The 26,989-nt window shown below is 39.0% G+C and overlaps 1 protein-coding gene and 1 pseudogene across 24 annotated transcripts in view; one reads left to right on the forward strand and one right to left on the reverse strand.

Annotated features, from left to right (window-relative positions):
- FARS2 (phenylalanyl-tRNA synthetase 2, mitochondrial) overlaps nt 1-26,989 on the forward strand; it is a 537,315-nt gene that overhangs the window by 22,155 nt on the left and 488,171 nt on the right. The window lies entirely within an intron of this gene.
- Nucleotides 9,302-10,438, reverse strand: LOC112297629 (U6 snRNA-associated Sm-like protein LSm6 pseudogene; annotated as a pseudogene).

The raw sequence follows: 26,989 nt of genomic DNA on the forward strand, positions 1-26,989 counted from the left end.
CCACTCAAGTCTTATAATCTAGAAATAACTGTAGTTAATATTTGATAATCATCATTGTAAACACTTCTCTATGAATTTCCATGTAGATGAATGGAAGAATGGATGGGTACCTTAAAAGTCCATCATAAAGTAGGATCACATCACACATGATATCTTTACTTTTCAAAAATATATTTAATTTCATGTAAATGTAACCAAAGAAAGAAATTATAGAACTGAAGGGATTGTTGAACTTGAGAATAATCATGGGACACTTTTTTGTGTGTCATTATGACTTTTGTGACAGACTTGATTTTAGCTGATAATATGGTTCCTTTGAAAGATGAAAAAGAGAAATGCATTTGCATTTCCTTCCATCTTTTCTCCCTGTTCTACCCATTGATTAGTTTTATTTTCTGTTGTCAAGGTCTTTAACTTTGTGTTCCCTTACCTGTAACTCCAGTGAGTTCTTTAGTCATACTCTTGAATGGTTTCAGTGCTTACCAGCAGTTCTTTTATAACAGTTTTTCCATTTCTTGAATATTTATTTTGACCAGTCTTTTTTGGGGGGGGGGGGCGCACTAAGGTTTTTTTTTTTTTTTCCAGGTTGTTCAGAAAGCATTTATCAGTGTTATATCCTTGAGTTCTTGTATGTTTAGGAATATGCTTACCTTTTACTAAAAGAAACCTTGGCTGGACTTAAAACTGATACCAACCTGACTTTTCTCCCTCCTTAAGAGACTTGCTTTTTTTTGCGTAATAGCATGGATTCTGGTTCCAGATTTCATACTTTGAGTCACTCTCCTGCCTTTCAGAGCCTGTGTGATGAGTTCGTTTCTTCTGAAGTTGAGTAACTTCATTTTACATCTTGTTACTTCTAATATGACACTCATTTGTGTTAGTTTCATTATTCTCTTTTATTTCTTGAGCTGTACCCACTCAATATTTATCTTCTGTTGTCTTATAATGCCTTTTTTTTGATCTTTTCTATATCTTTTTTAACCTTCCCAAAGACCTCCCCTCCACCCCCAATTTTTTACTTTATCTCTGATTCTTTAGATTTTGGATCACAGTTTGTCCAAATACTTCTTTGTTTCTTAGGGTAGCTTCTCTGGTGAGTATTTGCTTCCTCTGTTTTGCTCACATTTCAGATTTTTTTTTCATTCAGCACTTTCTGTGGATTATTTTTTTTCCTGGTATTTACTCATCTCTGGATCAAAGCAGTTTGTCTGCCAAAGAACAGCAGCCCTGAAGCTTCAGTGCAGGTATGGCTATCTCCTTATCTGAGAACTCCATAGTTTTGGATATTCAGGTCAGTGCAGTTTATGTTACAAGCTCTGTATTTTGTAATTTAGTGACTGCTCTTCTCCCCACCCCCATCTTAACCTTTACTCACTGGGGCGGTAACACATAGCTAGGTTGTAGACGTTACAGGCCCCAACAGATCAGGGCCCCAACCTCCCTTTTTTTTTCCTATCCATTACCACTCCCTCATTTGTTCTATACACTCATCCTGAGCTACTTGTTCCTTCTGAATTTTCATGCTTCTGCTCTTTTGCACATGTAGTCTCCAGTACATAGAACTTTGCCATCAAAATCACTTGCATGCTGGTAGATGTTTATGGGAGGGGTGCCTGATTTGTATTGTTTGGCTATGGTAAGTGTATTTCCACCCAATTTCAGGGTGCCGATGAAAAGCCACTGAATGCAGAATTGAAAAGAGAAGCACACAATCTCCCATGGTGTTAGCGCCAACCACTAAAAATTCACTCTCCATGAAATCTTTTCTGCTCTTCCCCCACGTTGAGTTGGTGACTTCCTCCACCACCCTCTAATCGCCATATTGTCTTGAGTTTTAGATGGGGACCTATCTATCTGTCACTCTGGTTCCTTGTAGTCTGTGAGCTCCTTGAGGGGTATGCTCAATTCTTAGTTAGTGTCAAATACTCAGTAAGCCTTTAAATAGCTAAAGCAGTGTTTCAGTGATACTGGTTGTGCTGTTTCAGATGGGAGCATGTAAATGAATCTTTGTAGACCTGTCTTTTCTATTGAGAAAAATAAGTCGATGTATACACAAGTCTAGTTTTCTTATATATCTCTGCTTCACATAGATCTTATTATGGTCATCACAATTGTATGAAACTATCCACAAGTTGCTCAGTTAAAAGGTATATAAATAAACCAAGTGGAAAATAGGCTGTTTTTTTCTTTTAATCAGTGACATTTGTTTGTAAATTGATTATACATCTCAGTTTCCATATCATTTAGTTTTGAAAGTATTAGATACAGATTTCCTATATGAGTATATCATTTAACATGATTTGTTTGCTTCTTAGTAATCGATCTGTACCTCCATTGAGACCTGGTCAGCTGATAACAGCCCCAAGATTTCAGAGGATATTATAGTTTATTATACATGAAACATTAAGAAAGCCTATACCATTGTTATTCTTACTCTTTTTCCTCAATATATTTGTAGTAGTTTTAAGGTTTAGACCTTGGGAATGTTGCATAGGACTTGAAGTTAGTATTCAGCAGAAATAAATAATCTGTATCTCAATCTATATCTATAACCCTCTTTTTTTAGTTCCTCCACTTCCAAAAGTGAAACTGCCATACAAAAGATATCTTCCTAGTGTCTTTTTCTTGGTTTTTTAAAAAAAATTAAGTTCATTTGTATAATATTGGTTAATAACATTATATACGTTTCAAGTATACAATTCTATAATAAATCATCTGTGTATTGCACTGTGTACTCACCACCCACAGTCTAGCTTCCCTCTCTCACCATAAATTTGACCTCCTTTACCCTCTTTATCTTCTTCTGCCCCACTTCCTTCTGGTAACCACTCTTCTGTTGTCTGTCTATGACTTTGTTTTTTTGTCCATTTGTTGCTTTCTGCTTTATATCCCCCATGTAAATGAGGTCATATGGTTCTTGTCCTTCTCCATCAGACTTACTTTACTTACCACGATACTCTCAAAATCCATCTATGTTGTCCCAAATGGCAGTATTTCATCTGTTCTTATGGCCAAGTAGTATTCCATTCTATATTTGTAACACTTCTTTATCCAGTCATCTTTTGAAAGACAATGAGGTTGTTTCCACATTTTGGCTACCATGTATAATGTTGCAGTGACCATATTCATATCCTTATAAATAAATGTTTTCAGTTTTGGGGGGTAAGATAACCATAAGAGGGATTACAGGGACATATGGTAGCTGTATTCTTAATTTTGAGGGGAACTTCCATACTGTTTTCCAAAGTGGCTATATCAATTCACATTATTTCCAGCAGTGTATGAGGGTTTCTTTTTCTCCACATCCTCTCCAACAGCTGTTATTTCTCATCTTAATACTAGCCATTCTAACAGGTGTGAGGTGGTATCTCATTGTGTTTATGATATCGATTTCCCGTATAGCTAGTGAAGTTGAGCATCTTTTCATGTATCTGTTGGCCATTTGTATGTCTTCTTGGGAAAAGTGTTCAGGTCCTCTGCTCATTTTATAATTGGCTTTCTTTTTCTTTTTTTTTTTTTGTTGTTGTTGTTGAATTGTATGAGTTCTTTATATATTTGCAAATATCTTCTCCCATTCAGTTGGCTGCCTTTTTGTTTTGTTGAAGGTTTATTTTGCTGTGCAGAAGCCTTTTAGTTTGATGTGTTTCATTTATTTTTGATTTTACTTTCTTTGCCTTTGGGGTCAAGTTCATAAAATCCTCTCTAAGACCAAGGTCCATAGGCTTAGTCCTGTGTTTTCTTTCATATGTTTTATTGTTTCAGGTCTTATATTCAAATCTTTAATCCATTTTGAGGTAACTTTTTGTGTGTGGTGTCAAATAGCAGTTTAGTTTCGTTCTTTTCCATGTGGCTTTCCAGTGTTCCCAACACCACTTATTAAAGAAGTTTTTCTTTCTTTGTGGTATATTTTTGGCTCCTTAGTTTAAAATTAATTGCTGATATAAATGTATTTTTATTTCTGGGCTCTCAGCCCTGTCCCATTGGTCTGTATATCTGTTTTTCTGCCAATACCATACTGTTTTGATTACTAGAGCTTTTTAGTATAATTTGAAATCAGGGAGTACTTTTTTTTTTTTTTAATACACTGCCTTTGTTCATTTTTTTCCTCAGGGTTGCTTTGGTTATTAGGGGTCTTATGTGATTCTCTACAAATTTGTTGATTTTTTTGTTCTTTTTCTTTGAAAAATGCCATTGGTATTTTGAGAGGATTGCATTAAGTCTGAATATTGCTTTAGGTAATATGGCCATTTCAGCTATGTTGATTCTTCCAATCTATGAATACAGAATATCTTTCCATTTCTTTGTGCCGTCTTCAGTTTCTTTTAATAATGTCTTTTAGTTTTATGGGGTTTTTTGTTGTTGTTGCAATTGCAACAAAAAAATGGATTTTTTAGTTTCTTTTTCTGTCTCCATTGTTTATTTCCTTGTGTTTCTGTTATTTTAGTTTCATGGGTTTTATGGTATTCTATGATTTTTTTCCCTCTGACTTTTTTTTTTATGTTATGTGTCTCATTCTAGATTATGTTTTTCGTAGTTACCATTAGGTATATGCAAAAGAAATTTTTGTATGTGCAGTAGTCCTTTATCTTTTGATTGTATTGTATCTCTCGTCACCTGTGGGAGTTTAGTCCTGCCCCCTTTTATGTTTTTGTTGTCACAATTATTCCTTTTTATGCTGTGTTCATTTACAGATCACAGTAGCTATTGTCTTTTTTAAAGCTTTTTACCTCCTTTAATCTTTGCTATATTTAAATATTTAATATCCTATCCTGAATAAGGATTGTAATTTCCTGCTTTTCTCTGTTAGTCACCTTATAGTTTTGTGTCCTTTTGTGTTTTTGTTTCAGGTAGAACAGCACCTTTCAGTATCTCTTGTAATGCAGGTCTTGTGGTGGTAAATTCCTTCAGTCTCTGTATGTTTGGGAAAGCCTTCATTTCTCCTTCATATTTAAAGGATAACTTTGCTGGATATATTATTCTTGGCTGGTGATTTTTCTCTTTTAATAATTTGAATATTTGATTGCATTCTCTTCTAGCTTGTATGGTTCCTACTTAAAAATTTTATGAGAACCTAGTGGGGTTTCCTTTATAGGTTATCGTTTTCTTTTCCCTGTTTACTTTGAGAATATTTCTTTGGCATTAATTTTTGTCAGTTTTTAATATAATGTGCCTGGAGAAGGCCTTTTGGATTAAGATAACTAGGTGTTCTGTTAGCCTATTGGATTAGAGGATCCAGTCCTTTCCATAGCTTTGATATTTCTCATTGATTATTTGTTTGAATAGGCTCTCTGTTCCCTTTTTGGTATACCCATTATTCTTATATTGCTTTTTCTAAAGGAGTCAGATAGTGCCCTGACAGGTGTAGCTCAGTGGGTTAAACATCATCCTGAAGACCAAAAGTGTGCCATTTCGACTCTTGGTCAGGGCACATGTCTGGGCTGCAGGCCAGGTCCATGGTTGAGGGTGTGAGAGAGGCAGGTAGGTGATCAATGTTTCTCTCATTTTTCGATGTTTCTCTTCCTCTCTTTCTCCCTTGCTTCCCCTCTCTAAAAATAAATGAAATCTTAAAAAAAATGAGAAATAAAGGAAGCAGATAGTTCTTCTTATGTTCTTTCATGTTTTATTTTTACTCTAAATTCTCTCTGTTCTTCCACTCCAGTCCTTTCTAGATGTCAGTCTTTGATATCAGTAATTCTTTCTTCCATCTGGGCTGCTCTGTTTCCTAAGTTCTCTAGTTCATTTTTCATCCCATTTTTTGGGTCTCTAGGTCCAGAATTTCTGTTTGGTTATTTGAAAGTTTCACTCTCTTTGGTGAAGTACTTGTTTTGTTCGTTGATGTTATTTCTGAGCTCATTGAATTGCTTTTCTGAGTTTTCTTGTATCTCTCTTTTTTTTAGAACTAAAGTCTTAAATTATCTGTCATTTAAATCTCAGTCTTCCATGTCTTTGTTTATTCTCTGGAGATTTTTAAATTTTTTTTTTGAATTCGCTTGTTACCTGGGTTATTTATTGTGCTTGATAGATTATTTCTCTATCTGGGTATTTGTGGAAATAAAGTGTTTTTTAAGTATTTGACTCTTCACTGTTTAGCAGGTGGATAATAGATGTCTTTCTTTTTTTTTCCAGTAGGTGGTGTTGAAGCTCAAGTTTTTATTTTCTCTTACCTGCACTTCTGGGGCTTCTCGGATCTCTGTGGGACAGTGTTGTGTTGGCCAGGGAAAACACCCCATATTCCCTGAGGAGGTGGGCATCCCCTGTGGCTTTGGTCTTGGGGCACCACTCCCATGGATTATAAGTGGCAGGTTATGGTTTTTCTGGCCTGTGTGTTCTTGGTACTGCCTTCCTATAGCCAGAAGCTGCCAACAGAGCCACTCTGTTGGAGTTGACCCAGCTGCCTCTACCAAGCTCTGTGATGGTCGGTGGGGGAAGGGTGGGCTGGAGGGAAGGGTTCATGTTTCCAGGGTTGGGTTCTCTCCTGTGGCTTAATGAGTACAAACCACTTGGGCTGCAAAGTTTTTTTTCCAGCCCTTTCACTGTTTGCAGAGTGAGGATTTTACTGCTGGGCTGGATACAGGGGGATTGGGTGAGCAGGTTCTCATGTCTTCAGAATCATTTGTCTGGTGCTGGTAGGCTGTTAAATGCTGCCACCCTTTGCATTGCTTTTCTGTCACTGACCCTGGGTGCAGGCTCGATATGTGCTGACCACTTCGGTTCTGTTGCTATCTCTGCCTTTTCAGTTCGCCAAGTGGGGGTTGTACACCAACCTTTCACTCCTATTGCATCCACTGAGGTAGGCAAGAGATGGACTGCTAGGGGCTTTTGTCTGTGTCTTTCCTTAGTTCTGCCTCCCTGGCTTGCTCTGGTATGTCCACATTCAGATGTCTCAGTGTGTGGATCTTTCAGATGTGTTTGTAGGTTGAGCAGGGATTCCTTTGTTGATTATAGCTATCCAACTTGTAACTGCAAAAAGACCTGTAGGTCAGCTCACATCACTATGCTGCTGCTGACGGCACTCTCTCTAGTATATTTTCTTGGTTTGTTTGTGAGTGTTTGCTCTCTGGGTTTGAGAGTTGTTTGCTTTATGAAGAGGAAATTTTTGAGGAAATATATTTCTGATAATTTATCAGAAACTTCATGACCAGAAATCAAAATACAGGCAGAGCAAAGGAAATGAAATTCAATTTGTTCTATGCAGTTTACCTACATTCCCACTTTTATGAAATATTTGAGAAAGATGGCATTATTCCCATCTAACAGATGAATAAATTAAAACTTAAGGAGTGTGTGATTTATTGAAAAGTTGAAGCTAGAATTTGAACCTAAGGCCATGGGACTCTAAAGCCCCAGGGGTATGTTTGTTCTAGGTTTTGGATTTCTTCATCTCCTCTGGGTTAAGTATTTCATTCTTCTCTAGAAGTAGGTAAGACTCATGAATTGTTCTTTGTTTAGACATTCAGATTCATTGGTTCTATCTTTTTTGGAATTAGGTTTTACTGGCAATTTTGTTTAACAAGTAAGTTATGATCTCCATCAGTTGGCTATGAGAGATCTTTGGTATTGACTTCAGAAAAGTATGGAGATTGTATTTATAGCTGTGAAAGTTTGGAAAATAATTTACTGAATATGTCTTAGATGTGAAGAGATGAACTAAAGGATGCTTCTGTTCTTTATTGCCAATGGCTCATTTGGATTGCTCAGAAGTCGACCCAGCTCTCACTTTTCTTTTCTTTTTTTTTTTTAAATATATTTATTGATTATGCTATTACAGTTGTCCCATTTCCCCCCCACTCCACTCCATCCTGCCCACCCCCCTCCCTCCCACATTCCCCCCCCATAGTTCATGTCCATGGGTCACACTTATAAGTTCTTTGGTTTCTACATTTCCTACACTATTTTTACCCTCCCCTTGTCTATTTTCCACCTATCATCTATGCTACTTATTCTCTGTACCTTTACCCCCCTCTCCCCCTTCCACTCCCTTATTGACAACCCTCATGTTCTAGCTGTTTGCCTAGTTTGCTCTCGTTTTTGTTTTATGTGTGGTCATTAATAACTGTGAGTTTGCTGTCATTTTTACTGTTCCTATTTTTTATCTTCTTTTTCTTAGGTAACTCCCTTTAACATTTCATATAATAAGGGCTTGGTGATGATGAGCTTCTTTAACTTGACCTTATCTGAGAAGCACTTTATCTTCCCTTCCATTCTAAATGATAGCTTTGCTGGATACAGTAATCTTGGATGTAGGTCCTTGAGTTTAATCTTGGGTAATGTAATTATGATGTGCCTTGTTGTGTTCCTCCTTGGGTCCAGCTTCTTTGGGACTCTCTGAGCTTCCTGGACTTCCTGGAAGTCTATTTCCTTTGCCAGATTGGGGAAGTTCTCCTTCATTATTTGTTCAAATAAGTTTTCAATTTTTTGTTCTTCCTCTTCTCCTTCTGGCACCCCTATAATTCGGATGTTGGAATGTTTCAAGGTGTCCTGGAGGTTCCTAAGCCTCTCCTCATTTTTCCAAGTTCTTGTTTCTTCATTCTTTTCTGGTTGGATGTTTGTTTCTTCCTTCTGGTCCACTCCATTGATTTGAGTCCCAGTTTCCTTCTCATCACTATTGGTTCCCTGTACATTTTCCTTTGTTTCTCTTAGCACAGGCTTCATTTTTTCATCTGTTTTTCGAACAGATTCAACCAAGTCTGTGAGCATATTGATAACCAGTGCTTTGAACTGTGCATCTGATAGGTTGGCTATCTCCTCGTCACTTAGTTGTATTTTTTCTGGAGCTTTGAAGTGTTCTGTCATTTGGGCCATTTTTTGTTTGTTTGTTTGTCTTGGCGAGTCTGTTACTTTAAGGGGCGGAGCCTTAGGTGTTCAAGGGGCAGGGTAATGCTGGTTGCTGTGCTGTGACGCTGTACGTGGGGGAGGGGCCAAGAGGGAGCAATGGCGCCCGCCTCACTCTCCTCCGGATTTCAATCTTTCACTCCGATACCCACAATCAAGCTGGGCCACTCTGGTGCTGGTTCCCGAGTAAGTGGGCCTGTGCACACTCTAGGCCCCTGTGGGTCTCTCCAACAACCTCTCCTGTGAGGCTGGGAGTCTCTCCTGCTGCCACCCCAACCCCCAGGGGCGCTTTCAATCAGAGGTTTGAGGCTTTATTTTCCCGAGCTGGAGCCCTGGGCTGCGCGGTCTGCTTCGCCGCCGGCCGTTCGTCCCGGTTATCTGTGGGCGAATGTGGTGCCGCAGGGTGCTACCCGCCACTCTCCCTGCCCCACTCTCCGCCACTCTGAGTCCGTCCCTCTGGGTTTATCTGTGCAAATGTGGGGCCGCAGGGTCTGCTAGTGCTCGGACTGCCTGCGCCATTTGTCCCACACTCTGCCAGTCTCAGTCCTGCCACAGCGACGCGAGTCCTCTCCACCCTGGTGCCCGTCTCCGCCCCTCCTACCAGTCTGGATGTATGTTTATTTTCTATTTTCTTGGTGTTGGTCCCCCTTGCTGTTCGATTCTCTGTTAGTTCTGGTTGTGCGACGAGGCACAGTGTGTCTACCTACGCCGCCATCTTGGTTCCTCTTTCCAGCTCTCGCTTTTCAATACCTGCTGTACTGTTTTATTTATTTACATACACATATTTAAAGAAGGACATCTCTAAAATGTTTTAATTATCATCACATCATCATTTTAGTTAGTTGAATAAGTAAAGCAATCAAATCAAATGACGTTACTTGAAACAAGGTAAAAATTATGTAGCGAGAAATAGATTTTGTTTTTTAACAAAATTGTTTTTGTATTCTGCACACTGACATAGAAGTGAAAGAAAATGAAACAAATATGAAAGTATTCTTTACAATTAAATTCATAATTTATGCATTCATTTATCTTATATGTCATTGAAAAATCACCAACTGTTATGAACTAGGACAAATTATATCACAAAAGAACCAAAAAAATTTCATAAAAATATATCAAAGTATAAAAAGTAATGTAATGTATTCTTGATGTCTTCACATCTTTCTCCTCTGTGTGCTAATGTACATACAACATATTGCATTTTTCTGAAATAAATGTATCCACTTATTTTTTCTTCAGTTGTCCATTTACCTTCCATCTCCTCCAAGGCTATATTAATGTAGTTATGCAGGCAAGCCAGGACCCCTAAATAACCCACACTAGAATTTAGTTTTACCACAACTGGTCATCCAGTGATGTGCTTTAAGAAGTAACAGGAGGTTTGCTTCCATTCACTCACTTTAACAATACTCATTAGAAATTTGGGAGGCAGGAAACCTGAGTTGTAATCCCAGCTCTGCTACTTAATTAGCTTTGTGCCTTGGGTAAGTTATTTCACCTCCCAATGTCCCAGATTCCTCATCTTGTGGCTGGGATCTGGAACCCCCACTCTAGGTACCCCTCAAGCTCAGACTCTGCTGACAAATAGGATGAAACCGAAACTGTACTAGTTGTTTTACATCTCATTCAAATTAATCTTAGTAAAACCTTGATGAGATATAATGAGTGCCATTTTTCATCTGGGGCAGTTGAGGATGAAAGAACTTTCACGAATGGTCCAAGGACATACAGCTAGTTAATGGAATTGAGATTTGAACTCTTGTCTGTGTGTCAGCCCAAGATCTTTCCTCTCTTACAGGCCATCCTTCCCTCATGCTTCCATGTAGGAGAGAGACCAGGATTTGAGCTGTCTAAGCAGGCTCAGAGATCAGACCTGTCTTCATCTGAACTTGTATCCCAGTAGTTGTCCCAAAATCCCATTACCTGACAGATGGAGATCACCTTTTGGTTTCCTTAGCCCACCAGTTCTCTACTCTGGCCTTACATTACACAGCTGAGAACCTTTATTTCTATTTATGTATTTATTTAATCCAAGTAGGCTTTTAATTGCTTATTAACAGAATGCTTCTTTGAAAAAGAAACTACATATTTAAAGCTAGAAGTTAAAAGCACATTGAGGGGGAGTCCTTTTTGTAATGCAATTTAAAGGAATTCATTTTACATATCAAAAGAGAATTAAAGAAATTATTTTGAAGTTTTTTATTACTGACAGTATCCATAGAAAAGCAATGTTAAAATATGGAGTTATAGTCCTGTACTATAATTCAGCATTCAAATAAATCACTTGTCTAACCATCAATATGTCATAAACGCAAAAAAAAAACCCTTACCCTAAAAGTCTATACTAATTTAAAATACTATTCCCAGTTCTATTAAATAGACATAAATATAAGGCACATATTAATTACAAAAGGCATTTCATGTACTATTAAGTGTACATATAGAAAAAATATATAATAGAGGATCTAAAACTAAGGTACTTACTATATTTAACATTAAGTAATCTTGGCGTTTTAGGATTTAGGGTGTTGCTAAGGAATAGATGGTGCGAGATTCTTTAAAAAGCTGTCCAGATATTTAAAAACTTTTTTGATATACTTTTCTACAACAAGTATTCATCCACCTCGTTAATTCTAGACATATTACTTCACAGAAAACATTTCAGTAGAGTTGATACAATATACGTTCCTTTCTCCATTTATGAAAGCTGAAATTGTAAAGGCTGCATCACACAAAAAGTCATCGTACCTAGCTGTCATTGAGCTTGCTGTTATTAGCAAACTATAGAAGGAGCTACCTGGCCACTGGCACAAACTTTTTTAAAAAAAGCTTAAAAACACTTTGCCGTTACGTTCTGAGTTGGCCAAAAGGAATGAGGATAAACTGATACTGGTCATTTGCAGAGCAGAAAGCACTATATAAAGTCAGTCTGAGATACCAGCCTTAAAAGTGCTTTTTCTATAAAGAAATCTGACTCAGCTAGATGAAATAAATCACACAAATCTTTTTTTCTCTTTCTTAAGGTGGTTTTCTCAACCTGGTTTTATGTATGAGTGTTTGGCAAATGGTATTAGGTTATCTGGGAGTTTGAGGAACATCTTGTTTATTTATAAGAGCTAATTAAATAAAAAACTAATTAAGGGAAGCTGGTTACACAAATATCTAGCAGTTTAGCTAGGAAAAAAAGCACCTAATTCTTCACACTAACATGTCATGATGGATATTTTACAGTAGCAATGAGATCCCAAAGCTAACCAGGTTTATGTAGCAGCTGAGAATAGTTGCTCCAGTCCTTACTGAATCAGTGATAGTTTAGAAATTACTGTGGATTGATTCGGTGGTTAGGGAAGAAGTTCTGTTCTTTGGAGCACCCTTTTGTAGTCCTTACCTCTCTGGGAATAAGCCCTCCATATACAGCTAACTGTTCCTGCTGCAGCTGCTGCCTCTAAATTTTTAATCAGCTTTGCCAGGGCTTGGGGTGGGGGTGGTGGAGGCGGATTCCTCCACACACAGCTAGGACTGCCGCACCAACCCTGTAGCTCCTGGCTCTCTGTTTGTAGGTGGTACAACTCAGAAGTGTGCCTGTCTGCTACCACCTCCAACGCCTGGCCTGCCTTTTCAGCTCCTTTCTGTCTTTCCCAAAATACTTGCATCTAGCTTATTCAGTTGCTTCTCCAGTAATGTTTTTTCCTGGAGGTAGCAGGCATGGGCCTTTGCAGTTGTCTCAGCTCAGGCTTGCTTTAGCTCCTCTTGTAATGTTTGCAATTCCCCATGCTGCTTCTCCTTTATCAGTGAAACTGCCTCCTCACTGCCTCCAACTGCTGCTTCAAATCAGATTCCAGCTTTTCCTTCGCCAAAAGCTGCGTTGTTTTAAGCTCTGAAGTTTGTTTCACATACCGGAAGGCTATTTCTTGTCTTCTTTGTAGGATCTCATCACTTTCTTGTGCATAGTTCTTCCACTGATTTTCAGTTTCCCTTCTCTACTCTTTAGATTTGTTGATCAGGTTTGCCAGCATGAAATTAGTCTCAGCCCGGACAGGTAAATGTTCATTATGTAGCAGCCCTATTTCCCCCATTACCACTTTTTACTATTTGACTTTATTTGCTGGTTCAGCTTCATCACTGCCGCTGTCTTTTCTATAAGTCCCATCTGTGCCTTTGTTGGCTTCTCTGGCTTCAAAAAATTACTTATTAAATGGAAATATGATGTAGGAGGAATACCAGTGTCCTCCCTTGTGGCAAGTATTCCTGCTTCCTGTGGTATGAGCTCAGCACAAGTCTCCACCACCCAGAACCCTGCAGGTCCCAGATCACCTGGGTACTGGCAGCGCAGCCTTGAGTGACATTACAGCCCTGGCTGGGGCTCTGGGACTCAGTGGCATAGCGGTCCTGGACTGCCCTCTGTGCCTCAGTGACACCGTGGGCCTGGACTCTGCAACACTTGACACCTGGGTCCCTGGGGCCTTTAGTTTCCACTTCATAGGTGCTGAAAGTGAGCTGCATGGCCTTTTCCCTGCTGCAGGAGCTTGGCCCCTGGGCTTTCACATTGCCAGGCTGTCCCAGGAATCAGTCTGGCTTCTCCAGATCCATTTCCATTACACTGAGCTTGCCCTCCACCTGCCACTGGCAGTCCTGCTTCTTGCACTGCCAGTACCCTACCACTGGGGTGGGCTCCCAGGCAGACTCCTGAGCCAGGCCAGCATAGGAAGATTCTCGCCAGCTCTGACGTCACCTCACTGTCTCCTCTCCACCTGGTTAGGGCTGGTTGGAGCCTGTTATACTCTCTTTCACAGCTTGCAATGTGGATTTTGGAATATAGGCATCTCTGTAGTGAAGTCTCCATGGTGACTGAGTGGAGGGGGCAGAGTCAGCATAGCTCATGAAGGTTACTTGGTCCTAGTGTGTCTGTTGCCTTTGGGAACATTTTTCTTGATACAAAAAATATTCTGAAGTTCCTATGGTGGGCTTGTTTTGTGAGCAGCCACCTTCAGTGCTCCCCAGGCTCCTTCCTCACAGCATTAACATTCATCTTATTTGGGAACAGGCCCTCTCGTCATAACTAAGAACATTGAAAAATACCAATATCTAGTTACAATCATAAACTCTGGGCATGGGACCCAGTGATAATGTCTTTAAAGAGGGATGTGGTTAGCAGTGGTGTTAAACCTTGGTTCTTGAGTTTGGCTAAGAAGAATTCAGAGCCAAGAACTCTAATGCAAGAAGTTTATTTAGAAAGTCACAGAGGTAAAAGCAGTGAGCCAGCTGGGCTGCATGGGCTCAGGAAACAAGTTACAGAGGCAAAAGAAGGGCCCTTGGAGCTTAGAAGAAAGAAATCTCCTGAGAAAGAAGAAGGCATGGTGTGTGTGTTGGGTGGGGGGAGGGAGAGGGAAAACACCTGTGTGTGAGTACACACTGGGTCCCTTGCCTTAATGGTTTTTATCTGTATTCTAAAGGCGGGAATTTTAGGGGAGGTCACACTCCGAGGCCATGTGTGTACCAGAGGACTAATGGCCCCAGCACTAGCTCATGGCCCTCCTGCCTCAGCTCTGTTCAGGGGTCAGAGCTGAGGCAGCTCTGGGGTTGCATCCTGCAGCTGCTTTGTGTGGCTCCTTGAAAGGGGAAATGAGGTGTAATACCACAGCCAGAGACCTGCTATTAGATAGCAACTTGAGTTGAAAAGGCTATGTGAAGAAGATGAAGAGACAGTAGAATGGCAAGGTGTGTAAATGGGGTGAGTTGCTGGGCAAAGGCATTCAGAGTTTCTGAGCAGTACAGGCACTGAGGAAGTTCTTTGTTTGGAGTCTCCCCTTAATCCTGTCTTTTGTGAAGACTGGGCGTGTTTTCAGTCCCTGACCTGTGAGCTGTCTATGAGGCAGTGACTGAGGGACAGTGGTGCCCACTCCATTTCCTGGGAAAAGGATGAACTACCCAGTTTGTTGTCAGTATGTTGCTGCTTGAAGTCTGTGTGACTTGTTGCTTTTGGCAGAAATAACGACCACTTGGCCCTTAAATAGAAACTGCTCAGCTTGTGATGAACATGTCTCGATTACCCGTGTTAATAGTGGCATGGAAGAATACAGCTAGCTAAAGTTTACAGTAATTCAGAAACCTCACTTAGGCATGTTTTTCCTCTACTAAGAAGTAACAAAATTAATTGCTCATTCTGTACCTGCCCATGTAGAAGTTAGTGCTTCAACAAGTGAAATGATAAAAAGGCAGATAATTTATTAGAGGGAGAAGGAAAACAGCTAGGTTATAATATATGGACTGTTTAAATTCCCCATTGGATTAGACTTGTGTCACTTAACTGCTTTCTTTGGTGTTTCAGGGTTTTTTTTAAATCCTCACCCGATGATATGTTTATTGATTTTAGAGAGAGGGGGAGGGAGAGGGAGAGAGAGGGAGCAAGAGAGAGAGAAACATCGCTCGGTTGCCTCCTGTACGTGCCCTGACTGGGGATTGAACCTAGGTATGTACCCTCACTGGGAATTGAACTCATGTTTTTCAGTGTACAGGACGATACTCCAACCAGCTGAGCCACCCAGCCAGCATGGTGTTTCAGGTTTAATGAGACACCTGAAAAATTCACTAAAATCAGTTTCTAGAACATTTTCTAGAAAAATATATTTATAAAATTTACCATTTTAACTGTTTTTAAGTGTATAGCTTAGTGGTATTAATACATCTACATTGCTATACTACCAGTATCACTATTCATTCTCTGGAGCTTTTTCATTATCTCAAACTCGGTGCCCACTGAGCAATAACACTCCAATCTCCACTCCCTGCGGCTCTTGGTAACCACTATTCTACTTTCTGTTTATATCAGTGTGATGATGAATTTTTTCATTCCATGTAATTCCATAGTCATTGTCCAAACCAGTATAGTACTGATTTCTAAATGTCTACAGGGAGCGCCTCTTTTAAAAGGACTTCATATAACTAAATGCATAATTGCCTTATATTGGGAAATGGTAGACACTTCTTGTTGAGGACTTGAAACCATCCAATTTAGTCACTGCTCCTAGCTATCACTAACATTACATGCTCACCCTGAGAAAGGTCATCTCTCTCATTAAAAAAAAACCAATAACTTTAGAAAATTACTTGTAAGTGGCAGGTGGTAAAATCGACTTTGTTGAATATGTGTAGTCATGTGCTTGGTATTCCAAGCTTTTTACCAGTCTCCACTGAGAAAGGCAAAAAGATTTAGGAACAGTTATTTAATATTTTTAATATTTCCAACTTACCAGTATATCATTGTTAACACCTGTCAACTATGCAAAAATAAGCACATCTAAGCTATAGATTCAAGATGGCTTTTTAGTCATTTAATGAGCAAAAAGAATTTTGGGAATTTGAAGGGAAGTGTTACCTTCACCAAATGACTTGCTCTTTGTTGCCTGTGGGTACTTCACTGCACTCAGGAGCCTAAGGAATGGAACAGGGGATGCAGCTCCAAGGGCATAGGTGCTTAGAAGACAGCATCAGAGTGAGCCTGCAAGGGCTGCCTGAAAAGATACCCACAGTTGTGCAATCACATCCAGATTGGACATTAGGGAATGTTTCCTGATGTAAGTGGCCTGTAAAGCAGGGGGTGCTGAAGGTCTCAAACCATTTTAGCTGGTACATGTGGGAAAGGGAAACATACATGAAATGGAGTGAAACTGATGAGACCACCAGGGTTAGGTTTATAGGTTGGGGTGGGGGGAACAGCTGTAGTTCTAGTCCTTGGGAACATTTCAGTTCAGCAGATGTGTGGGGTGTAGTCCTGGGGAGAGAAGGGCCTTGGGCCTGTGGAGAGTACTTTGATAGTTCAGGTGGAATTTGGGCCTTTTGAAGCTTAGTAAAGTTGTGCTTAAGGGCAAGTCCAGGCATGTTGCATAGCTAAGGTAAATCAGGGAAGGTAATTATTTATATGGAAAATGGTTAAAGGCTGTTTAATTATCTTGGAGAAAGTTATAGAATGGCTCTAAATTTTATGTTGGTTGTGGTGAGAGTGAAAAAGAGGGTGAAGATTCATAATTCATAGCCTTTATAGTTTGAATGTACGGAATGAGGGACGGTGGAATGTCACGAGTTATAAAATCACTAGGTTGTAATGCATATCTTATGAAATTCAAAAGATATAAATGAAAATTAAGCCTGTCTCCTGTCTCTGTCCCTCAGCTCTTACCACTTCTTACACACTTTGTTATATATGTGTGTAAATGCATAAGCTACATATATATTCTTGTTAAAAATGTTAGCTACCATGCACGGTAATCAATACCTTGTTGTTATCATTTAACAATGTGTCTTGGAGATACTGTTACAGAACAGACCCCGGGGAGGGGGCTGATGAACAATATACTATTACCGAAAGGACTCCCCCTTTCTCTCTGGGGGTCCCCCCCACTAGGTTCGTCTTGCCTGCTGCCAGAGGAAAGACGTCTCTCAATGGCAGAGACTGGTGAAAAGGAAAGGAATTACTTATTTAAAAGTTATACAGACTTAAGAGTAATGACTTAATGTCTTCATTAAAATACTAAAGTCCTTTAGAATACCCACAGACGCACACAGTCCTTCCTTCTCCCTCTGCCCAGTCTGGGGTACCCTATCTCAGGAAAAGAAGTAGAAGTCTGTGACTCAGGCTCCCGGCACCATCAGCTGTGTTGCCACCACGGGGTCCCCACTCTGCCAAAGCAGCATTGTTCCCTCACCCTTCTCTGCCAAAGCTGAGTAGTCCTCTCTCTTCTGTCCGCCAAAGCGGCATGGTCCTCTCTCTCTGGTATGGCTGCTGTGCCTGGGTTTAAATCCCATCGCCAGTCTTCCTCTGCAGCCCCATTTCCAACTCCTCCTACCATCAGTTACACCTGCCAGCATTCCCAATTCTTCCAGCTTTACTGGGCTGCCATAGTAAGTCTGGGCAGGTGTGGCCCCATGGCAAGGAGCCAATCTTCTCCAAGCTGTCATGCAGGCCCTGTAACCAGGGGAGTTGCTTCCCAGTTACATTTTGGGTGGAAGTCACTCCCATCTCCCTACCTCAAAGCAGGGCCACAGCTAGTTAACATATCCATGAAACTAGTTAAAGGTTACAGATTTGTTAAATGACCATGCCAGAGGTTAGCTGCAAAGCTGTTGCTGTACAAAACAGCTCTGAATGGCCCTGCTCCACGTGTCCCTTCCCCCAGCTCAGGCTTGTGGGGGTGAGGACATCCTATATATATTTTTCTAATATTTTCTGGACACCTTGAGTTCTGGACCCCATTACACATCCCTATTTGGGGTCCCCCTCTTGGCTGCACCCTGTTACAATATCCTATGTGAATACATGCAAAGCTGCCTTATTCTTTATCTACTTAGTCCTTAATTAAGAGAAATGTGCTTCCTGTCTTTGGCTCTTACGTCACATTGTTTAGGGAGTATTCTTGTTTATGCATCATTTTTCACACATACAAACAAGTATATCTATAGGTTTAAGTTACTACACATGATATTGCTGAATTAAAGGATATATGTATCTTAAATGTTGATAGATATTGCCAAATTGTCCTCCATAGTTTTTATGAACAATGCCTGTTTCTTAGATCCTCCTAGTAGTATATCAAACAACATGCTATTTCCCAATCTGTACATTAAAAAGTATGTCATTGTCATTTTAATTTGCATTTCTCTGAGTCAGATTGAGCATCTTATCATAACTCTCAGAAGCATTTGTAATTCCTTTTTGGGCAACGGTTTGTCAGCCGACGCCCATTTGTCTATTTAGAAGTTGGACTTTCATGGAATGTTTTTACTGGTTTCTCATAAATCGTGATTCTGGGGTTTTGGCGAATATATATTGGGACCATATTAAGGTAATAGTCTTCTATTTCTATTAAGTGTTTTTGTAATGAAGAATGAATGTTAAGGTTTGTCATATGATTTTCCTCCTTTGATTGTAGGGTAAATTAGAGGATTACATTTCTTTCCTTGATTCTTGTATTCTACGCATGCTGGCCACCCATCACCCACTCTGGCCATAGTATGGTAATCCCTTGCTGGTTTCTGAGTTCTACTTGTTAATGTTTTGTTTGGGACTTTTGCATATAATTCATAGTATCTTATCACTGTTACAGCTTTTCAAGGATCATTAGTATCCTTCTGCTGATTAAATTATTCCTCACCTCATTTATAGTCTTTATTCTTCTGTTTAGCTGTGGCATTTTACATGGTGACTAGTGTTTTCACCTGGCCTTCTGGAAATGCTCACTTTTTTAAACTTCTATCATACTATGAGTTGAACTGTCAGCTTCTTGGTGGCTTCTCATAGTGCCTCTGTTTGTCTGCCTAGAGCTTCCCTACTTGACCTTCTTCTTTCAGGTATGACATCACTAAGGTGGACTGACCTCCATGTATTGCTTTGCATGCCCATCTGTATCCTGCCATCACCTCACATGCAGTGTGTCTAAAGTCAACTCTTTCTTTACCCTCAGCCCAAATCAGCTTCTCCACTTGACATACCTGCTTCTGTTTATTGTAACATCTAACATTTTCTTAATAATCCTGTCTCTAGTATGTTTTGAATACCTACTTACAGTAGGCCATGAGAAAAACCAGGTAGCAGGGAGGAAAAGGGGGAACAAGGAGGGCAGGCAGCAAATGTAGATTCTGTTTTCAAGAAACATGGTGTGCTAGAGAAAAAGACATTGTTTGAAGAGGTGAAGAGGAAAAGAGTGTGATTTCTTTAAGGTGGGGGAGCAGTCAAAGGTGAGAAGTACCAGGTATAAGAATCAAAGAAGTTGACAGAAGCAGTGCCTAAGAGATGCCTGATGGAATCAGTAACAGGAAGGAGAAGAGAAGGAAAGGACTACTCCAGAAAGACTCTTGAGAGGAGAAACACTGGGCACAAGAACGTGAGGCTTGGGTTAATGAAAAAGGTAGGGTGTGGTTTTTGAAGAGAATAGATATTTTAAGTCCTCTGAAAATTTTTCTTAATGTGTGCTGTATTTGTATTAGCTAAATCCTGTTCTTGATTACTTTTGATAGACTCTTTAGTCTACAGGATTGCATGGGGGACCACCAAGGGCTAATCTTTGTACATAGTATGCACTCCTAGTTATTCTTTGAATGTAAGGCTATATTGTAAATCCATTTTTTCTGTTCAGGGAAGACTGCTTTTTTTGTTGTTCTCTCCTTTAACAGTTTGGTGGGGCAGGTAGGAAGCGGTGCCTATCTTTGTCAGTGTCACAAACCACTTAGGCCATGTTCGAGTAGCTTTTGTAGGGATAGTGCCTGTGTGTGGTAGCAGTGAGCGATGCTCCCCATTGAGCAGTTCCCGCAGCCATCCTGTTAGAGGCTTCCCACACCCAGCATTCCCTTGCATTCCTAACAGTCTCAGTGTGCTGCTCCTCTTCTTAGGGCTTCTTTACTCCAGTTCTTTGTCTTTATTGTTAAATATTTTTTGCAACTATCGTTACTACATTTTTGTCTTTCCTTCCCATTTGTGGTGTCATCCATCTGCTTAGAACACATCTATCGCTCTTTTTGCAATACGGTGTTTCAGATACTATGATAGCTCTGCCCTTCTTATATCTCTTCTTACCCAGGATAAACTGATTTTTGTTCCTCTACCACTAAATAATTGGTTTCCAGATACTTTATAATAATTTCCTAGACATACTGTAATTCCTATAGGCTTAAATTTTAAAGAGAACATTAGATTAATTATTTTAAATGAGTGCACACTACTTACTACTTTTCCCCTTGTTCATAAGTACTTGTAGAATTATGATCTGACTTACTCTGTTCACTAATAGTAATTTATACTGCTTTTCATAAAGGAGTTAAGCAGTTAATACTTCTCTTTAGAATATAAAGTGGTTTTCCCTACCCATGGTCCTACCCTCTGTTACTCTGTATACAGAAAATAAGTATATGTATATGTGTTGTATGAGTGTATTTAAGTGTAAACATACGAGTATGCCCAATTATATATACTATATTCTTACACATATGTTTATGTATATAGTATGTTATATATAATTATGTATCTAATATGTAACAATTATATATGCTTTATATACTATATAATTATGTATGTAGCCTATATCATATATGTTTGCTGTGTATGTATGAGGTAGAGGAGAGAGAGAGAATAGTTTCTACATTTTAAATAATTGCCAAATTAATGTTGGTACTACTTCAGAATCTTTGGAGTTGTAGACACCTCGTGTGTCCCGTTTCCCCTTTGCACCTGAGTGGGGAAAGCTGGATCTTGTCAGCCCAAACTGGAAAAGAAAAGCTGTGCTCGTGTGCTTGAGTCTAACTCCTTCTCGGGAGCACAGAGCATGTTCTCGCCCAGGAACTTGTAGAGGCTAAGTTTCTAGCCTCTAAGTTACTAGCCTCTAAGCTCTGCTAAGCTCTGGGAAGAAGGTATCTTTAGGTAAAGAGCCTGACAATATTTTTTTATTACTTGGGAAGATAAATTGATTTTGTGTTGATTCTTTCCAAAGCAAAGAAGAACATTTCCTGGGTTTGGTAAAGTCCTGTAGCACATTAACATATTTGATTTTGCGTATTGAGCCTGAGGCATTTCCTTTGCCTAAGGTGGCTACTCAGATAGCTTTGTGGGGAATTGGGCTGTACTTACTTGCTGTAGACTGCATCAGAGGTGGCAGTGGCATAAATAAAAAGGAAATGGTGGAATGGGAGGATAGAGGATTTCAAAACAGGGCTTATACTCACTGGCATCCTCTTCTGGTACTCAGAACAGTATACCCAGTGTTCTGAATCCTCCTCAAAGCCTGTTCCTTCTCTGTGGCAGTGCTGCTTCTCCCCACCCTGATTCCCTTCTTGGTGCCTGAGAGCAGCCATTTTCCCTTTAGCTGTTTCCCCTTGCTCTTCCTGTTCCCCAGTTAGCCTGCCACGGGCCTGGTGCAGGCCGACAGAAGGGCACACTCAGTCGGCTGTTCATATGTGCTTTCCCACCTGCTAGCTCTCCTCCTTCCCAGACATAGCATCTTCTAGAGTCAACCTACTTTCTGTTAATGTCATTTCCTTCCTTGGCAGACGTTATAGTAGGCACAAATTCTGTATCAGAATAGCTTTGTTTGTATGAAAGGTTAGGTGAAAAGTATTGCAGAAAAAATACACCATTGTTACAGGTGGGGGGTGGGTGATTCTTTAAGATGAGGAGCATCAATCACACCACAGCCTCCTGTGGTACCAGTCCCCTTTTCAGTAGGTGCTTTGTAGCCATACTTTTGGAAAATGTAAAGCTGTTCACTCCACTGAAGGCAGAGGATAGGGGTGAGTAGAAATGAGACCACAGAGCCCTCTGCTTATTAGAGTATTCAACTTCTCAGTTCTGGATATCTGATTGGTTCTCCTGTGATATTGTCATTTTTTCTATCTGTTTCTTGTCTTCTTTCTTCCACCCATTCTGCCTTGTTCCCAGAGCCCTCCTTAGACTTATCAATGAGTTGTCACTCTATCCACAGTGTTCTTTTTCACTGCTCATCAGCACTGTCACAGTTATGACTGGGTGACACAGATTTTGTTCTCTGAGTCTTGCATTTCCATCTGTGCTGAGCCCTGTGATTGTCTGTCATATCTTGTCCCACCACCTGAGTTTTTGCTGTCTTCTTCTTTTGGTTCCTAGTCAGTAGTTTGGAGCAACTTCTTCTGATGCCTCATTGTCAGCCTATTGCGAGCCCAGTTGACCTTCTCTCCTGTGCTCTCAATTCTTACCAGTTAGTTTTCTGACACTACAAAACTTGATGGCAGCCATTCCAAGACAAAGTTGTAGCCTGTGGTTTTCAGTATACAGTGTGGGGCACTGTTCTGTCTAGGAGCTAATAAAATGTAAAGCTGTTCACTCCACTGAAGGCAGAGGATAGGGGTGAGTAGAAATGAGACCACAGGTGTGTGGGGGTGGGTCGCGGCACATACAAAAGTCCCTATTATACAGCTTACATTTTCCTCCATGGAGTTTAAGAACATACTTTTGAAAGATAGAGAAAGAAAAATACTGCTCTGTTGGCTTTTTGATACACAGATGAGAGAAAAGAGCTACTGGTTAGTTTGCCATTACTTCACTGCCTCTGATTTTAAGCAACACGGTTACTAAGTCTGTTTTCTCAGTCATCAAATGGGTCAAATTTTGAAGGCTATGGTAACTCATATAAACTTACAATTCTTTGAGCTACTTGTAGGAAGTATTCAGATGGATTCATGGACTGTTACTACAGACTTAAATAAGCCTCCAGTATGTTTAATTTTTTCCTCAGAATCTGGAGCTGTTTACTATTTTAAGGTTATGTACTTAAAATTATCTATATTGTATTTACATGTAATAACATTGCTCTTCCCTTACATTATAATAAGTAACTTTTACTAATAGATATAGATATTCAAATAAGTATACAAGGATAAGTTTTGACAGTTATATAGATAGCCTACAATGACAATTTCACTCACGTGAATATCATTTTAAATCCTATTGAGTTGGCAGAAGCATCAAGTTATTTATTCTAAGTTGACTGATAAGATGTTTAACTCTCAGTATTAATATTGTAAAGAGCATGCTTCCCCATGTGCTATGTTTTTTCACAATTGATGTGCACTTAGACCGGGAGACTTTTGATGGTTCATTTATTTTAATAGTGCTAACTGAATTATTCTTAAAAATGTAAGAAAATTTTAATGAAATATTTTAATGACACGCTTAATATATAATACAAATCATTCCAGATTTAAGCTGAAGGAGAAGGATTTACTTTTGAATTTTAATGTTTAAAAGTTTGAGTATTTTGTAGTTACTTTCACTACCAAAAAGACTGGAAATGGTATACCTGCTATGTAGCTCCTAAAATCAAGTATGGTTTAAATTCTTATATCAGGGAAAATCCAAAACAGAAGTAATGCTATTCTGTTATGTTTGGGTACTTTTTAGAAGCTAGTTATAAAATTATAAGATTTTTAAGATTGCTATTAAGTAATGGTATTTTTACATATGAAATTATTTTGAAAAAAATAAATAGGAACTAGTTTGCTGCATATTACTGGTACATTTTTTAAAACTACAGGACAGCTGATTTTGGGTCTATCATTTTCATACTTTGGAATCTGGACCGGTCAACAAAAGTCTTAGAATAGGAGATTTTGTAATTCATGTTTATCTGCTTTGTACCAATTATTATGGCAAATTTGTTTTTTGGGGTGCAGGCAGCATTATTTGACAACTTATGCTTTCTTAAAGAGAAATTTCTCTAGATAGGTAGAACACTGTCAGGTTCTGTTGACAAAAGATGTGATATCTCACTGAATTACCACTGGGATTGCAAATTCTGTAGATGAAAAGATCGTCAAAGTATTATGGATGTCTATTTTATGACAACTTAAAATGCATAGTATGTTTATTTCTAAACTTTTGAAGTCTATAAACAAGACAGCCTAGATTAAATAATATTCAAAAGATAAAATTCAAAAGAATGCACTCGTGGAGAATATAGTTCAGTTTTTCTACTTGTACTACAAAAGCTCTAGGTTGACATACTGCTGTTTGATGACCTATAATGAGTTGATGAGATCAAACGTAATAGATAACGATCCCCTTTATCCCCTTGGGATGGTTTTAACAGTTCTTGAATGGAAGCACTGTGTTAGTCTTAAGTGGAAAATTTCTTTCAAAATGTCTCCTAAGAGCACATACCATATATAAGTTCCACCTTCGTCTGTCTCACTTTTATACACTTCAAATGTAAATGTAGAAACTTTCATGACATGGTGTATTTACCACTAGGAAAGGGCGTAATTAGTCTTTACATGCCAAGTGCCTAGTTATTTTGTTAAGTTCACTCTTACTGACATGATCTGATATAAGGAACTTGGTTTTATTCAGCATAAGAAGCTGCTGCTTAACCTTGATTCTTTCATTTATCATTGGGTTTCAGTAGGATGCTTCGTTTGAATAAGTTGAACATCTAGTCCTTGTTCCAAAACCTAGCACCACTTGAAGCACCTCTCTTGAAGGAAAGGTGCCAGAGGGTTGAGTAGATAGTGGCTGAAAGTGCCTGTTCTAACACTACAAGCTATTAAATTTGGGGAAAAGACAAGCAAACAACAAAACCGTTTTGAGTTTTATAAATTCTATTTTTCAATTATAGTTTATATTCAATATTATTTTATACTAGTTTCAGATGTACAGCATGGTTATTAGACAATCATATATTTGGTGCAGTGTTCCTCCCAATATTTCTAGTACCCACCTGGCACCTAATACAGTTATTGTAATATTATTGACTGTATTCTCTATACTGTACATTAATGTACTGATAGTAACTGTACTAAAATAGTCCCTGGGACTATTTTATAACTACCAATTTTACTTCTTAATCCCTTCACCTTTTTCACCCAGTACCCCAAATCCCCTGTCAAGCATCAGTCTGTTCTCCATGAGTCTGTTTCTCTCTCTCTCTGTCTCTCTCTCTTTTTTGCTTTTGTTTTTTTAGGTTCCACATGTAATTGACTCATACGGTATTTGTCTTTCTCTCTGATTTATTTCACTTAGCATAATACCCTTGAGGTTCACCCATGTGTTGCAAATAGTAGGATTTACTTTTTTAATGGCTGAGTATTACTCCACTGTTTATTTGGACCACAACTTTTTTTATCCAGTTCGTCTGTTAATGGACACTTGGGCTGCCACCATATCTTGGATATTATAAATAACACTGCAATGAACATAGGGGTGCATATGTTCAAAGTAGTGTTTTGGATTTCTTTGGATATATACCCAGAAGTGGAATTGGCTGGGTCGTAAGGCAGTTCCATTTTTAATTTTTGAGGACCCTCCATACTGTTTTTCGTAGTATTTGCACCAGACTCCATTCCCACCAACAGTGCACGAGAGTTTTCTTTTCTCTACATCTTTGCCAACAGTTGTTGTTTGTTGATTTATTGAATAATAGTCATTCTGACAAGTGTGAAGTGATATCATTATGGTTTTAATTTACATGTCTCTGATGATTAGTGACATTAAAGCACCCTTTCATTTGTCTCTTGGTTTTCTGTATGCCCTCTTTGGAGAAGTATCTATTCAGGTTCTCTGCCCATTTTTTAATTGGATTGTTTGTGTTTTTGGTGTTCACTTGTCTGAGCTCTTTATAAATTTTGTATGTCAACCCCATATAAAATGTATCATTGATTAATATCTTCATTCAGTAGTTTGTCTTTTCATTTTATTGGTAGTTTTCTTTACTGTGTAAAAACTTTATAGTTTAATGTAGTCCCATTTGTTTTTTACCTCTTGCCCAAGGAAACATATCAGAAAAAATACTGCAATGAGCAACATTGAGCAACAAAACAGCCTGTGTTTTCTTCCAGGATTTTTATGGTTTCAAGTCTTACACTTAAGTCTTTAATCCATTTTGAGTTTATTCTCGTGTATAGTGTAAGAAAATGATCCAATTTCTTTCCTTTTTTTTTTTTTCACATAATCCGTCCAATTTTTTCATCACCATTTATTGAATAGATTGTCTTTGGCCCATTTTATATTTTTGCCTCCTTTGTCAAATATTGAGTATAAAGGTGGGGGTTTATTTCTGGGCTCTCTATGCTGTTCCATTGATCTACATTTCTGCTTTTATGCCAGTGCCATACTGTTTTGATTACTATGGCCTTAAAGTCTAGTTTGATTAGATAGGGTGCTTACTCCAACTTTGTTCTTTTTTCTCAAGATCACTGTTGCTATTCAGGGTCTTTTGTGGTTCCATATAAATTTTTGGAATATTTGTTCTAGTTATGTGAAATACGTCATTGGTATCTTCATAGGAATTGCATTGAGTGTACTGATTGCTTTGGGTAGTATGGGCTTTTTAGTTATGTTAATTCTTCTTGTCCATGAACATGTTATATGCCTCCACTTATTTGGGGTCATCTACTTGATTAGATCTGTGATTAGGCATTTGTGTTTGGGATCTCTGGCTTAGGAAAGAGACTGGGCAGAAAGGAAGCAAGGAACAATGTTTAGGAAGGAAAGGGAGGAGTAAGGGACAAAGAGTGGAGAAAGATGTGTACGTTTGTTGGTGTGGGGGGAGTCTGTTGTCTTGGAGAGTAGGATGAGGTGGTGGTATGGAGAACTAATATTTCTCAGGAATCTAATGCATGTCAGACACAAAGCTATGTACTT

Source organism: Desmodus rotundus, chromosome 3 (genome assembly GCF_022682495.2).
Source record: "Desmodus rotundus isolate HL8 chromosome 3, HLdesRot8A.1, whole genome shotgun sequence".
In the NCBI taxonomy this organism is placed as follows: domain Eukaryota; kingdom Metazoa; phylum Chordata; class Mammalia; order Chiroptera; family Phyllostomidae; genus Desmodus; species Desmodus rotundus.